The sequence below is a fragment of the Tamandua tetradactyla genome, chromosome 25, assembly GCF_023851605.1.
Source record: "Tamandua tetradactyla isolate mTamTet1 chromosome 25, mTamTet1.pri, whole genome shotgun sequence".
In the NCBI taxonomy this organism is placed as follows: domain Eukaryota; kingdom Metazoa; phylum Chordata; class Mammalia; order Pilosa; family Myrmecophagidae; genus Tamandua; species Tamandua tetradactyla.
Window position 1 is genome coordinate 29,289,997 of NC_135351.1, and position 17,332 is coordinate 29,307,328.

Here is a 17,332-nt window from a genome sequence, read left to right on the forward strand (position 1 = left end):
CAGTTCTGGTTTTAAGAGCTCCAACTGATTGGATGAGGAGACTTTCTTGATTGCTGAAGGAAATTTCCTTTGTTAATTGTAGATGCAATCAGCCTAAGATGCAAATCCACCTGCAAAATATCCTGACTGTAACAATCAGGCAAGAGCCTGCTTGACCAAAAACTAGATACCATAACCTAGCCTTGTTGATACATGAAAATAACTCACAGGGACTCCCCAGGATCTCTTGAGAGGGAAATTTGTTTATTTGTTCATTCATTCAAACCAAGCATTTGGTAGGTAACTAAAAAAAAATGTACCCACATACATATACACACACACACACACACACACACACCTAAACCCTGATTTGTCGCGTTTGCCTGTTTCTGTATTGTAACTGCTCCTGTCCTAACTGATTTTAAACTGCCAGTATGAAAACATGGAATTGGGAAGAGATCCACAGTAGCACATCATATGGTATTTCCATTGTACAGATATAGGAAATGTAAACTATTTTCTGAGCAAAGGTATAGTAAATGTGATAGTCAGGTTCATGCATCAACTTGGCCAGGTGATGGTAACTAGTTGTCTGGTTAAGCATGCACTGGCATATCTGTTGCTGTGAGGACATTTTGTGGATTTAAATCATGAGCGCACTGGTTGCATCCATGCTGATTACATCTGCAGTTGGCTAAGAGGAGTGTCTTCTGCAATGAGTGATACTTAATCTAATCACCTGAAGGCTTTTAAGGAGAATTCAGAAGAGAGAATCTCTCTCTTCACTTCAGCCAGCCAGCCATCCTCCTCTGTAGAGTTTGTTTAGGACCTTCATTGGAGCTGTGCGCTCATGGCCTACCTTACAGAATTTGGACTCTTACGTCTGCACAGCTGCATGAGACACCTTTATAAATCTCATATTTACAGATACCTCCTTTGCTTCTGTTTCCCTGAGAACACTAACTAATATTCTAACTCGTAAGTAGAAAGGTTTGAGTATCTATTAACTTTTTTTGAAATAAGCTATGAAATTATATAATTTGGATTTTTAAAATGTTTATAATGGCTGAAGTTAATAACTGGCTCACAAAATGCCTGAAATTTTAGCAGTCTGCTCTCTCAAGCCAGTATGATCTGGTTCTAGCACAACACTGTGACCACCACTGTGCCAGGAGATATTTTACAGCCAAGAAAACCTAGTCTCTGAGTGTCTTTGTTTTCGAGGCTGCTCAAAGCAAATACAATTAAATGGGTTGGCTTAAACAATGGGAACTTGTTAGCTTACAGTTTTGTGGTCAAGAAAATGTCCAAATCAAGGCATCATCTAGTTGATGCTTTCTTGCTAAGAACCGGCTGTCAGCAATCCTTGGCTCCTCTGCCATATGGCAAGGCACATGACAGCATCTGCTGGTCTCTCCCTTCTCTTCCTGGTTTCCTTGATTTCAGCTTCTTGCTTCTATGACTTTCTTTCGTTCTGTGTATTCATTCTGTTTATAAAGGACTCCAGTAAGAGGATTAAGATGTACCCTGAATAAGGTGGGCCAAACCTTAACTGAAGTATCCTCACCAAAAGGTCCTATTTATAAAGGGCCCACAACCACAGGAATGGTTTCACTCTGAGTACATGTTTTACAGCTTTGAACCATCACACTGAGACATTCAGCAGACTGCACAAATCCATGGCCATGAAGTGGCAGAGCAGATATTTGAACCTAGAGCTTGCTACCCTCAAGGCCTGGACAATTTCTGTCCCCCCGCAGCCTTTCAACTGGCCTGCAGTATCTCCTTCAGGACTCTAATTCCATATTGTCACTGAGCAGCTGTCCTCTGGGTACTTGATCTCTCAAGTTGGCCTCCCTCCTAGAGAATGCCTAGACCAGCCAGGGTGCAGAGCACGGTGAAGCCAGTTACTTTTTCCAGGGCCCAATACTAAATAGATTTTCTAGGTCAAACCGCTTTTGGGGAGGATGAAATATTGTATATCTAACCCCTGAGTAAGCAGAATAATGATGTGTATGGTAGAGTGAGCTGAGGAGCAAACCTAGGAGTCTCGTGGTACAGTAGCAACCTTTGGGCTTGTTTGAGCATCAGTGGGTCCCCATCAGCACCCCATTACTCTATTGTGTAGCCCTTCCTCATATTCATCTTCAATTCCTGAGCTACTTCACTTAGCCCTTACTTGGGCCTTCTATCCCTAGGCTTCTCTGTTTGTGACATTTACTAAGGAAATTTCAGACTTCCTTATCATGTTAATGTTTGAATTTCATTCAGTGTGTTGTAGCTGGGCAAAGTAAAAGCCTGTGACATATTACTTTACTCTTACTTAAGGAGCTCTTTGTTCCATCTTTGGCCCTAAGAGTATCCTCTTCTCACAGTGCACTGATACCATCTTCTCCCTTTGAAAGGAAATAGAGGAACCTTGGATGATGAAACAACAAGGACATGAGAAGCAGTAATTAATTGACATATATTTATTGAGCACCTACTGTAGTTACTGTGCCAGGTGCAAGGGGTACTGAAATCAACCAGACAGACACAAATCCCTGCCCTCATTTAATTTACATTCTAGTGAAGTGTGTTAGTTTGCAAGCTGCCGGAATGCGAGATACCAGAAATGGAACAGCTTTTTAAAAGGGGGAATTTATTAAGTTACAAGTTTACAGTTCTAATGAAGTAAAAGTGTCCAAATTAAGGCACCAACAAGAGGTTACCTTCACTCAAGAAAGACCGATTGGTCTGGAATACCTCTGTCCGCTGGGAAGTCATGTGGCTCGCATTTGCTGGTCCCTTCCTCCTGGGCTTGCTTTCAGTGTCTGTCCATGTGGAGGTTCCTCACTTTGCGTCTCTGGTGCTGGCTTTCAGCTCTTGGCTTCCCTTTGCTCTCTTGAGGCTCTGACTTGCTTAATATCTCATGGTAATGTCTGCCTGGCTCCAAGCATCTCCAAACATCTGTGTCTCTCTTCTCCGAAACAACTGTTCTCCAAGCATCTAAATCTGCTGTCTGCGTCAACTCTGAGGCTTCTGTTGTTTCTGTAGGCTCTGTTGTTCCTGACTCTCTCCAAAATGTTTCCTCTTTTAAAGGATTCCCGTAAACTAATCAAGCCTACACAGAACGGGTGGAGTCATATCTCCATCTAATCAGAATGCCACACCCACAATTGGGCACACCACATCTCCATGGAGATAATCTAATCAGAGGTTTTCAGCGTATATTGTTGAATCAGAATTGGCTGCCTCCACAAAATTGAATTAGGATTAAAACAAGGCTTTTCTGGGGTACGTAATACTTTCAAACCAGCACATAGAGGATGAAAGACTATTAATAAACAAGTAAATACATATACTTATCTCATATGCTAGATGGTTGAAAGTGCTAGAAAGAAAAATAAAGCCAGGAAAAGAGTTGGGGTGTGCCTGAGGTGAGGCCTTGACACTTTTAAATAGGGTAATTAGAGAAGATGTGGCTGATAAGATGATATTTGAGTTATACTTGTGTGATCTTGGGGAAAGAACATTCCAAGTAGAGAGAATAAAAGTGCAAAGGCCTTAAGGCAAGCTCGAGTTTATGGAGAGCTCAGGGAACTGCCAGGAAGCCAGTTATGGTCAGAAGTGTAATAGGACCAGGAAAGTAAGGATGGGTGGGTGCAAAGATGCAGATTATATAAATCAGTATATTTTAAACTGCTGGTCGTGACCTATAGTGGCCATTAAATCAATATAATGGGCTGCTTCCAGCATTTTCTTTGTAATAGAATAGAAAATAGCACATAAATTTTTCAAGGGAAAGAAAGCATTGTTTAATGAAATATATATTTTTTTGTTTTGTTTTTGCATGTGTTTTGCTGTGCCATATATTTCTTATTCTAGGTTGAGTTTTATTCTGGGTGAGAAGGGACACTGTTGGCAGGGTCTGAGCAGATGAATGACATGCAGGATTATTCTGGCTGCTGTGTTGGGAACAGACTGAAGAGAACTGAACAGACTGAAGTAGTAGCAGTAGGAAGGCCAGTTGGGAGACTAGTACCACAGGTCTAGGGGAGAATTAAGGAGCTAGAGTGACCATTTTATAAAATGGGGAAGCCTGCAGGAGAAAAGAAGCTTGGAAGGAGATCCAGTATTTGATATAAAGAATGCCAGGTTTGGGATGCTTTTTTGACATACAAATGATGTTGTTGGAATTGGCATTTGAGTATAGGAGACCAGACTGAAGATGTATATATGGGAGTCATCAAAGCACATGGCATTTAAAGCCATGAGACAGGATCAGGTAAGATCAGATTGCTTAGATAAAGAAGAAATCTAGGACTGAGCCGTGAGGTGCTCTGAAGTTTGCAAGTCAGAGAGAAGAGAAGCCTGTTAATTTTCAAGCTGCCGGAATGAGATATACCAGGCTTTTAAAAAAGGGGAATTTAGAGTACACGGGTGGTTCACTGGTAGAATGCTTGCCTTCCATGCAGGAGACCGGGTATGATTCTCGGACAGGGAATTTGTTAAGTTGAAAGTTTACAATTCTAAGGCTATGAAAATGTCCAAATTAAGGCATTGAGGGAAAGATACCTTAACTCCAAAGAAAGGGCTGATGAAGCTCTGGGTTTCTCTCTCAGCTGGGAGGGCACATGGTGATGTTTGCTAGCTTTCTCTTCTCATTTCATAAGGCTTCCGTGGGGATGTTTTCCTCCTGCTCCAAAGGGCTCTGGCTGTATGAGTTCTGTTGGTTCTGGTGGCTCTAAAGCTTTTTCCAACATGGTTCCCTCTTAAAAGGTTCCAGTAAGCAGCCCCACCTTGAATGGGTAGAGATATCTTCATGGCAACCATCTGTTCTAGTTTGCCAGCTGCCGGAATGCAATATACCAAAATCAGAATTGCTTTAAAAAACGGGAATTTAATAAGTTGCTAGTTTACTGTTCTAAGGCTGAGAAAATGTCCATTTAAAACAAGTCTATAGAAATGTCCAATCAAAGGCATCCAGGGAAAGATACCTTGGTTTAAGAAAGCCAATGATGGGTGGTCCACGGTGGCTCAGCAGGTAAGAATGCTTGCCTGCCAAGCCCGAGGACCCAGGTTCAATTCCCGGTGCCTGCCCATGTAAATAAATAAATAAATAAATAAATAAAAAGAAAGCCGATGATATGATGATATTCAGGGTTTCTCTCTCGTCTGGAAAGGCACGTAGCGACCATCAGCTGGAAGGGCACATGGCGAGCAAGGCGTCATCTGCTACTTTCTCTCCTGGCTTCCTGTTTCCTGAAGCTCCCCGGGAGACATTTTCCTTCTTCATCTCCAAAGGTCACTGGCTTGTGGGCTCTCTGCTTCTCGTGGTTTTGTCGTTCTTCTCTGCTCTCTCTGAATCTCCTCCTTTCTTCAAAATGTTTCCTCTTTTATAGGACTCCAGAAACTTATCAAGATCCACCCAAATGGGTGGAGACATGTTGTCACCTAATCCAGCTTAACAACCACTCTTGACTAAGAGTGGTTCATCCAGGGAGATGATCTGATTACAGTTTCAAACATATAGTATTAAATAGGGATGATTCTACCTATATAAAATGGGATTTTGATTAAAACATGGCTTTTCTAGGGGACATACATCCTTTCAAACTAGCACACCATCTAATCAAAAGTTACCACCCACAGTTGGGTGGATCATATCTCCATGGAAACAATCAAAAGATTCCGCCCAGCAATATTCAATGAGGAGTAAAGGACAGGGCTTTTCTGGGGTACATAATAGCTTCAAACCAGCACAAGAAGTTACCAGTTTTAGTTTCCTTGGATGCTCAAGCAAAAACCATGCAATAGGTCAGTTTAAACAATGGGAGTTTAATGGCTTATGGTTTTGAGGTTAGGGAAAAAAGTCCAAATCAACGCATCATCAAGGCCTGGAGACTGGTATTCCGGGGCTGGCTGTCCGCAATCGTGCTCCTGGACTCTGTCACATGGCATTGCACATGGCAGCCTCTTTGGCCACTCCCTTATTTTCCATATTCTGTTGATGTTCAGCTTCTGGCTATTTCCTCTGTGGCTTTCTCTCCATCTGTTTGAATTTCATTCCCTTGTAAAGGACACTGGTAATAGGATTGAGACTCACCCTGATTGAGGTGGGCCACAACCTGAACTGAAATAACCTTATCAAAAAGTTCTACTTAAAATGGATTCATACCTACAGGAATGAATTAAGTTTAAGAGTATGCTTTTCTGGGGTACATACAGTTCCAAACCACCACAATACCTGAGGAGCAGTTATGAGGGTGATGGAGCCAGGACAGGGTAGAGTCTTGGAAGCCGGGTAAGGAAACTTTTGAGGAAGAAGTAATCAGTTGTATCAAATCCTGCAGGAAGGGCCAGTAATGAGAATGTGGACAGACCCTGTATGTATTAATGTGGAGATCACTGGTGGCCTTGCTATGAGAAGTTTCTGTGGCATAAAGGAGGCAACTGCCTGGTTGGAATAAGGAGGTTTAAGAGGTAATGTAGAAATGTGAGAGGAAGAAAGGCAGGGAAGAGTTTTTGCATCTCAAAAAGAAAGCAATGGGGAGGGTAAAGAATAATCCAGGGACACTCCAAACATTTTACAGTATCTTCCTCATAGTCTTTTTACCTGCAGAGTCCTCCATTATAGACCTGAACTATAGTTCACTCACTCAGGCATTTTCCTGATTATATTTTGGTTGTTTACCTAAATTTTAACTATTACAGATAGTGCTTCAGTAAAACAACCCAATGGACCCCTCGGTTAGTATTTCTGCTAAGGTATCTTTAGAATCAATTCCTAGATGTGGGAATTCTGTTTTCAAGGCTAACTGAATATGTCATTTTATTAGATGCTGCCAAATACCCCTCCACGGGAACAGTACCAGCAGTGAAAGAGAGTGCTTTGCTCTCCATAGGCTCACTCACGTGGCAAATTGTCAGACCTTGCAATTTTTGCCAATTTGAGAAAAATGCAGATTAAAACTGCACTGAGATACCATTCTCAGTCTAGTTTTAATCTGCATTTCTCTTACTATGAGCAAGACTGAGATCACATTTATTTTCCTTTTCTGTGAACTGTTGTCATTTCTTTTGCCCATTTTTTCCCTATAGGTTGTCTTTTCTGAGTATTTAGAAACTACATATTTGTGATATTAGCGCTTTATCTGTGATATGAGTTGCAAATTTTTTTCTCAGTTTGTCTTTTCCTTTAATGCTGCTAGGTTTGAGTCAGGGAAATTTTCCCCATCCTCCAAATACGAGGTTATTCACCCATATTTTCTTCTAGTAATTACAAAATTTTGAGTCATTTTAGACTTTATCCTGGTGTACAGTTTAAGGAATAGATAAAATTTCAGCTTATCTTTTATTTTTTAAAAGGTTTCTCTTACTTGGTTTGATTTGCTGCCTTAATCGTACACTAAATTTTATATACACTGGGATTTTCTGTGCTGATTCATAAGTCTGTGTATTCATTTATCAATACCGTATTATTTGATTTTCATTCCAAAGCATGAATATATAATGCAAATTGACACAATCACTTTTAAAAGAGTTTGACATTATGATCCAGCAGTTCCATTCCTAGGTATACAAACAATGGCTATGTGTGAAGATGTGTACCAAAACACATGCCCAAGAAAGTTCACACATTGTTTATCATAGTCCCATAAGGGAAACAATTCAAATTCCACCAATAGTAGAATAGATAGCTAAATTGTGGTATAGTCACTCAATGGAATACTATACAACAACAAACAAGGAGTGAGTCACAACTGTACACGGTAGCAAAGGTCAGTCTGCCAAAACTAATGTTGAATGAGGCACAAAAGACTACATATTGTTTGGTTTTTATTTTATATAATTTTGAAAATGGGAAAACCAAATTACTGCGTTAGAAATCAGGACAGTAGTAACATTTAGGGGACATGGAGGGGTTAGTTATTGGAAGCAAGTATGAGGAGGTTCTGGGAGGTCTGGCTTATGTTCTCTTTCTTGACTAGTATTTATTTCTTGATAATTTATTTATTATTATAATTTATTTCTTGAATGTTCACCCTGAGACCATTCATTGATCTTTACAGTTCTGTTTTGTGACTTTGTATTGATATATTATTCTTCTGAATTAAAAAAATATATTACAGTCTTGTACTAAGGAAAAGTTTTCAACAAAAAGGGTTTTAAGCATTCAGTTTGCCTTCTGTATAGATGTTAGATCTGATATAATTCTGTGGTCAGAATCTCAAGAAGTTGGAAAAAAAAGGGAGCTTTTTCAGTTTTCAGACTTTTTTTTTACTGTAATCCCCAATAAGAAATGCATTCTTCCTCATGACCCAGCACATGTCATATATATGCCTGTTAAAAGAAAAATTTTTCAAACAATTTAGGATCTTGCAATTTTATTGAATGATTCATAAACAGGCAGCATCCCATTCAGGAGTAGAAGGGAGCTCTGCCAAAGGTTGGATAAGAAGTGCCTATATAGGGCAAAAGTGGTAACAAGTAAGGAAATGTTCTAATTGGCTGACATTAAGTTTCCATTTTACATAGGATGGTCTGGCAAAATAGGGAGCAGATATACATTGATTATTAGGTATTCTTGTCCATTCTGATAAGCTATCTCTACTGGACTGAAACTGGTTTATTACCAGGTATAACTTATCTGTAAACCTGCAAGGTACATTCCATTTTCTTAAAAAAGCCCCTGCTTGGTGTGACGGTGGCTCAGTGGCAGAATTCTCACCTGCCATGCAGGAGACCCAGGTTCAATTCCTGGTCTCTGCCCATGTAAAAAAAAAAGGGGAAAAAAAAAACCCTGCCTAGTCAATTTTTTTTGTCTTCTGGAAAATCTTCTGGGAAAGGAGTCCCTCCAGGCAATGTCCAATGCAGGGAGTCATTTTATTTTACTTAACAGTCCTAATGACATAAGTGTCTGAAACGTAAGTTCCAGCAAGCCATATTTAATTTAATAATATGGCACACACTAACATGATCTTTTTCTAACAGGTTATCAGCTACAAAAGCATTGGTCTAATCCAACCTTATTATAAGCAAATGTTAGCACAGATTTGTCCATGGGAAATGGTCAGAGCCAGGTCTCCCGACCTATGATGTTGAATCCCTCAGAACTCAGTCCTTTCTTATCTCTCTAACATCTTCTGTACCTCAGTGACCCCTTGTTTCCCTCATCCAGCCTCAGGCTTTAAGTACCATCCCATATACCAATGACTTCTAAGTTCGTAACTCCATCTCAGCTTAGTTCTGTCTCACCAAAATTACTCTTGTCAAGGCCACCCTCAAAATGCCAAGCTGTTTTTACCATTCTTAGATTTCTACTCAAGTTGAACTCCCAGCATCATTTGACTCAGTTGATCACTCCCTCCTCCATTTGGTCATCTCACAGACCCCATAAACTTTCTGATCCACCCTTCCCACACTCAGTCACTCAATTTTGTAGATGACAATCTTAGGAAAACTCCTTTCATCCTCTAGTTCTCTGAGCTACATTGAGTTTGAGGATTTACCATCTAAAACAGCCCAGAAATGAAGGTATAAAAACTATATGATCATATTATACATGAGGAAAACCTAGCAGTCATTCAGTTTTTTTTTTAAAAGTAAAGCAAAACAGGAATAGAAGGAAACCATTTAAATATAACAGAAATGCTGAAGATTAATAATAAACATTGTTCTACGGGACAAAACACTTCATAACATGTACTTAAAACCAGGAACTAAAGAGGAATGCTGTTTAAATCATTATTATTACACTCTTTTTGGAGATTTTATAAGTGCAATGCAAAAAGAAAATGAGATGTTTGGTATCACACTGAGGTGTGGGGGGTTAGAAGCAATAAATCAGACCCGAGCAAGGAAAAGGTATCCAGAGTCGCAAGATCCAGGGTGGAAAGTCCCCAAGAGTTAAAAATTAACAATGATCATTGTTAAGAAACTAAGAGAATGGGATGTATTTTACAAGAGCTAACGGCATTTTTCTGCTTCTGTAGATAAGCTTGCTTGCTTACAGCTGCAAACCAAGATGTGGCTCTAAAAAGATAATGCCCCTTTCCTGCTTCTGTGGATCAGCTTGCAGTTTTTGCCTTTATAAGCCCCCCTTGAGAACCTCTCGGGGCTGCTCTCTGAATCTCCCTTCTTGGGGGTTTCTGATGTAGCAGGCAGGCCTTTCCATCTTTCTGGTTTAGCTGTGGTCTCTGTGAAAAATCCCCAAACCCCCTCTCCTTGCAGGCAAGTGAGATAAGGCACATCTCCTGGTATAGAAACCCCCTCCCCCAGCCTTCAGGAACTGGTAAAGATGCATGTAGGCAAAAGAAGACATTTCTGGGGTGGGGGCCCCTCAACGGTTCTCAACTTAAATCAGCCAATTGTGTACCTTGTCTTTAACATGTCAAAAAGTCTATAAAAGTTAAGGTTGCCTTTTGTTCGGGGCTCAGACTTTTGAGGTGACTTAGCTGGGCCCTCGTGCGCACGAGCTAATAAAACCTGCTTCCTGAAACTACGGATCCTTAGTCTCAGCCTGTTCTAACTTCGCGGAACATTCCTGAAGGCCTGCGGCCTCGTTCCTGGTTTTCGCGCTACATTGAGGCAGTCGCCAGCCAGCTAATAAAGACTCCAAATTGGCTTGCAGTTTTTTTTTTGAATTGTGTGGTCTCTCTTTTGGTGCGTCCCACAACAGAGGAAAACAAAAAAAAGGATAGAATTATTTATTTTGCTCATGACAGAAAACTGAACGAGTTATTGTTTAAAGAGTAAAGAAAGAAAACTAGAATTAGTTACAGAAATTGTAAGTTAACTGTACGTTTCTTTCCTCTTAGCAATTAGATCTAAAAAGAAATGAGAAGAGTATTTTATTCACAATAGAAATAAGTCTATAAATTAGTAATAGAATATGAAGGACATATGAAGAAACCATAAAAACTAAAACAAGATCTGAACAAAAGAAAATTTTTCTTGGCGGGGGAGGGGAGAATGGAAAGAAAATAATGTCACAGCTCACAAAAATAAATATAATAAATTTAAATGCAATTACAAATTAGAACCCAACAGGGGTCTTTTGGATATTGGCTGTGTGAAGTTAGAACGGTAAATAGCTTTATTAATCATCTTAATTTGCTTAAACTTCCATTTCTACTCAGGAAAATACAAAGAAGAAAAAAGCAACGGAGGCAGGCTGACATACCAACAATTCTTTGCAGTGCTAATTAAGACCCCTACGTCCATGGGAAAGGAGGAACTGTAATAAACAAGTCTAGCCAAGTCTGCTTATCTTCAGGCAAGCTCACACCTACAAATACCTGGCAAATGGTCCTTGAAAATTTATGACCCAAGGATGTTCGGCTCCGGACAACTCACATAAATTCACATACTCCTTGCCTCCACCTTCTTGTCCCTCCATCCACTTTCTTTGTTCTAAGTAGCTATATAAACTGTTTTCCCGTTGTAAGTAGTATCCTGCTGGCAATGGTGCTAGCAGAGCCCCGTGCCAGATTTAGGTGTCTTGCTGCTAAAAACAAGAGGGCCATTTGGAAAACGTAGTAAAGTTTATTAAAGAAAGCAAGAAAGCATACACATTAAAGAGATAATGCATTTGTATTCAAGGGAAAAACATGCACTGGGTAGACTGAGTTACCTTGCTTTAAAAGGTTTTTGTTAATGGCAGGTTTCCATAGTAACCTTTGAATACTAGGGGCTTACAAGGTTTGTATTGACCAGGTGCTAACAGGGCTAGCATTGTTTCAGGAAGCGATATCTACTGATGCTTGTGGCCAGCCCATCGTGTATCCAAAATTTTGTCTTTGGGCAGAAGTTTAACAATTTTACCATCTCAGGCTTTCTGTAATTAACTAAGAGTTTGCTTTGGGCCCATGATTTTACAAGCTTTTATGGTTTGGGGAGGTTTCAAGGGTTGTGAGAGCTTTGGGGGCTTTAGGGGAAATTTTTTGTCCCATGATGTTTGCAGTTTGCATTAATTAAAATTCCTTTGGAGCTAGATAAGAAACAAGGGACTTACAGTAGTCTATTAACTCTTTCAGAACTGGATAGGAAACCAGGGACTTGCAGTTGTCCTATTTTATACTGCTGTTCTAGTCTACCAAAACTGCCAGAATATAACACCAGAGATGGATTGGCTTTTAATAAAAGGGGATTTATTTAGTTAAAAATGTATAGTTTTTCAGAGGAAAGGCAGCTGTGCTGGTTTGAAAGGATGTCCCCTAGAAAAGCCATGTTTTAATCTAAATCCCATTTCGTAAAGGCAGAATAATCCCTATTCAATACTATATGTTTGAATCTGTAATTAGATCATCTCCCTGGAGATGGAACCCAATGAAGAGTGATTGTTAAATTGGATTAGGTGACGACATGTCTCCACCTATGTGGGTGGGTTTTGATTAGTTTCTGGAGTCCTATGAAAGAGGAAACATTTTGGAGAAAAAAAAGGGAGATTCAGAGAGAGCAGAGAATGCTGCAGCACCATGAAGCAGAGAGTCCACGAGCCAGCGACCTTTGGAGATGAAGAAGGAAAATGCCTTCCAGGGAGCTTCATGAAACCAGAAGCCAGGAGAGAAAGCTAACAGATGATGCTGTGTTTGCCGTGTGCCCTTCCTGCTGAGACAGAAGCCTTGACTGTGTTCGCCATGTGCCTTCTCACTTGAGAGAGAAACCCTGAACTTCATTGGCCTTCTTGAACCAAGGTATCTTTCCCTGGATGCCTTTGATTGGATATTTCCATAGACCTGTTTTAATTGGGACATTTTCTCAGCCTTAGAACTGTGAGTTAGAAACTTATTAAATTCCCCTTTTTAAGAGCCATTCTTTTTCTAGTATATTGCATTCTGGCAGCTAGCAAACTAGAACAGCAACTAATTTTCAACTGAGGTTCTTTCATACATGGGAAGGCACAGGGTGATCTCTGCTGGCCTTCTCTCCAGGCCTCTGGGTTCCAAAAACTTTCCCCAGGGTGATTCCTTTCTGCATCTCCAAAGGCCTGGGCTGAGCTGCGAGGGCTGAGATACATGAGCACTCTCATTTAAGCATCCAGCCAATTAAATCATACATTATTCATTGCAGCAGGCACATCTCCTAGCTGACTGAAGATGTAATCAGAGACAGATGATCTCCACATGCCATTGGCTATTGTCCACAGCAAAAGAACTAGGCATCTTCACCTGGCCAAGTTGACACCTGAACCTAACTGCCACATGTCCACCCCTTGTCAGCTTGGCAATTACACACATCACCTTAAATATCAAAGTGGCAAAAATTCTCTTCGGGTTGTGGCCCTTTGAATCTCAAAAACAAGTTATCTGGTGCCAATATGAAAAGGAGGACAGTCACAGAATACATGTTTTCATTTCCATAGGGAGAAATTGGAAGGAACACAGAAGTCACAAGACTCAAACAGATCTGAAAACCTACAAGACAAACTCCATTGGATTTCAAAGTCTGAAAGTCATTTATCCTTTGGCTTTAGATAGTGGCAGACCCACTCTTCCCAAGGGCCTATACAGTGGCCCACCTCTTTCCAAATCAACCTCAGGGACATCGAGGGGACCATCTTTTCCTCAGCTCCACCCTCTCCAGGCATCAGGGCCACACCTGGGTTCTCTGCCATTTCTGGGGCACACGCTCAACCCCTCCATGTGGTGGCAGCCAGGCTCTCCCTAGTCCCCAAGGAGTGTGCTATACATTTTCCAAGGCCTGAGGTGGCAGAACTCATCCACTGCAACGAGGTGAGAGACTCATCCTTTGCCTTCAGGGCAAACTCACCCTCTCCATGTATATGGGTGGGTCCACTATCCTGGCCGAGGTTTCTTGGCTTCAGACCCAAACTTCCATGGTTCTCACTCTGCAAACTCCAATTTGTCCCCTTTGCGTCCCCCTTTGTCCACATTGGCAGTGGTTCCATTTACACCAACACTCTCTTCAAACACTCCAGGACTTCTCCACCTTTCTCTTCACAGTTCCTCCAAAATCTTCCCCTTATCTATCCAAAATACTGTTCCAACATGCCTGGTATTTGCAAAGTGCAGCAGCACCCCACCTCTGGTAACAAATCTGTTCTAGTGGACCAAAGTTGACAGAACGTAACACACCAGAGATGGATTGGCTTTTAATAAAAGGGGATTTATTTAGTTAAAAATGTATAGCTCTTCAGAGGAAAGGCAACTAACTTTCTACTGAGGTTTTTCCTTACATGGGAAGGCACAGGGTGATCTCTATTGGCCTTCTCTCCAGGCCTCTCTGGGTTCCAAAAACTTTCCCCAGGGTGATTCCTTTCCGCATCTCTAAAGGCCTGTGCTGAGCTGTAAGTGCTGAGCTGTGAGTGCTGAGATGAGGTATGCTGAACTGCTTGGGATGTGCTACATTGAGCTCTCTTATTTAAGCATCCAGCCAATTAAATCATACATCATTCATTGCAGTAGGCATGCCTCCTAGGTCACTGCAGAAGTAATCAGCGACAGATGAGCTCCGCATGCCATTGGCTCATGTCCACAGCAAAAGAACTAGGCACCTTCACCTGGCCAAGCTGACACCAGAACTTAACTACCACAACTGCTTTAATGCCACTTTTCTTTTAGCAGTAATTTTCTTTTAGTTCTACTTCCATGTGTGTCACTTAGTTCAGTCAACTTATTCTGCACCTTGGTTTTCAGAGTCTTTTCGACTTTACAGCTACAATGATTTAAAAGCTTATATGGAAGTACAGATATCCAAGAATAGCTAAAAAATTTTACACAACTATGAATGGAACTTCTTTACTCTGACATGAGAGCCATGGTACTAAAATTAGTATGATTTTGACAAAGAAACAAAAAGAAAACAGCTCAAGTAGTTGTGGAGCTAAATTTTTACATATGTCCATACATAGAAGTGAGTAAGAATGCAGAAACAGATCCAACTGTATGAGAATTTAAGAAATAAAAATTGTACATTTCAGGTCAGTGGGAAAATAGATGTATTTTTAAATAAATGATGTTAGAACAACAGGCCCTCCACCTGGGTGAATGTAAATTTGGGATCTTAAATTACATTTAAAAGATTCTAGATGAATTAGGGACAAAAAGTTAAAAAAATTAGAAAAAATATCTAGGAGACTGTGTAAATAATGGAGGGGAGTGGGGATAGCTTCTTATCCAAGAATGAAAATTAAGAAGCTATAAAAGATTGTGAGCCATTGATTGTATACTTTGGATGGACTGTATGTAGGTGAAGATATCTCAACAAAAAATATTTTTTTAAAGCTGTAAAAAAAGATACATTTGTTACTATGACATTTTTATATTAAAATATATATTGTACATAGATCATTGAAATCTAACATATGGAAAATACACATTAAACAAAGAAAATACATTTTAAAAATACCAATACTATCTGCAACACAGGTTGTAATATAAAGTTGGATATTAACTTTATAAAATATATTAACTTTTAACATATAATAAGCACAAAGTATTAAGAAAAAGACAAACAGCCCAATAAAAAATAAGAGGTATAGGCAGGCAGTTCTCTGAAGGATATATTCAAATAGCCAACAAAGAAAGGATGCATTGGTGGCCAGAATAATGCAAATCAGTAACAATGAGAATATTGTACTCTCTTTAGTCTGGCAGAAAATAAGACCACACCTACTGGTTGGAATGGAGCAGAGGAAGGTATCTCATTCATGGCTGGTGGAAATGAGTTATTCTTAAGATAAGACATCTATTAAAATTTAAAATACATTTTGACCTAACAGTGTTAGTCCTGGGTCCAGGTCAGCAGCAGTAACTAAATAATGTGAATGCCGATCAATAGGAAAAGAGTGAATAAATTATGGCGCTCCATGTGAAGGACACTGGGGGGAAAAAAGAAAAAAAGATACCAGTTGTTCTAGTTTGCTAGCTGCCGGAATACAATATACCAGAAACAGAATGGCTTTTAAAAAGGAGAATTTAATAAGCTGCTAGTTTACAGTTCTACGGCCGAGAAAATGTCCCAATTACAACAAATCTATAGAAATATCCAATTTAAGGCATCCAGGGAAAGATACCTTGGTTCAAGAAAGCCAATAACATTCAACGTCTCTCTCTCAGCTGGAAGGGCATGTAGTGAACCTGGAAGCGTTTGCTGGCTTTCTCGTGGCTCTACAAGAAGGGACTCTCCAAAATGTTTCCTCTTTTAAAGGATTCCAGTAAGCAACTCCACCTCCAATGGGTGGAGACACACCTCCATGGAAATCATCTAATCAAAAGTTACCACCCACAATTGGGTGGTTCACATCTCCATGGGAACAATTAAAATGCTCCCACCCAGCAATATTGAATGAGGATTAAAGAACATGGCTTTTCTGGGGCCCACCACAGATTCAACCGGGCACACCAGTTAACTTGAAAGGATTTTTTAAAGTTCTGTTGAAAGAGAAAAGCAAAATGAGGAAGTATAATTAACACCTCTTGCTGATTGAGTGGGAGGAGGGGAAGATAATCGAAAAATAAAAATTAAATCGTGCCCGCGTATAAGTAGGTGTATATAAGAGACCAAGTTCATAGGAAAACATAGATGGCTGCAAACCAGGTTGCTTAAGTGGGTTGGGGGAAGGAGGGAGTAGGGTTGGAGGGAGCCAATCATGAGGGGAAAAAAAACAAAAAGCACTTGAAAAAAAAAAAATCAACCGATTAAGAAATATATGCATATGTAACAATTTAGTTCCACAATTAATTGAGCCATTCTAAGCAAAAGTGAGTAATCTTGCTCATAATATATATTCAAATGTGGAAAAAAAATAGAGATCATTAAGATGTGAATATCAGAATTAAAATTGCAAAAGCTTAAAGGGGCAATTCTGCCAAAGGGTTTCCAATGGTACCACCAAGTGTTGAAAATCCTGCAAATGAAATATGATGCGGTTGGACACAAGAGTGGGATTTTCAAGTATTACCCAATCAGGGCAGTTCTGCTTCTAAAAACATTCTAGAGAACCCAGGTAAAGGCTTTTTGGCCTTCAGCTCTAAAACTCCATCGCAGCCAAGCTCCTTTGTCCCAGTCATGGCCTGAACCAAGCACTTGCACACAAACTCACCCACCGCAAGGCGGGTCACAAGCAACACCCAACTGCACTCCTGGAGCTTCTCCATGCTGGGGCTGCAGGAGGTGTGCAAGTCCTACCTGGGGCAGCTCTTCAAGGTCATCAACTTGTGCGCTATCCACACCAGGTCAGTCATTCCCACGACAGCTAGTCCACAACACCTGCAGAGGATTTGGTTAAGCTGTGGGCTTAGCTGATAACCCAAAAGTATTTTTTTTCAGGTCCATCTTCTGGTTTCAAAATTTTCCACCGTCAACAACAGCCACGAGAAGGAATACTAAACCATAAGTGCTGCGA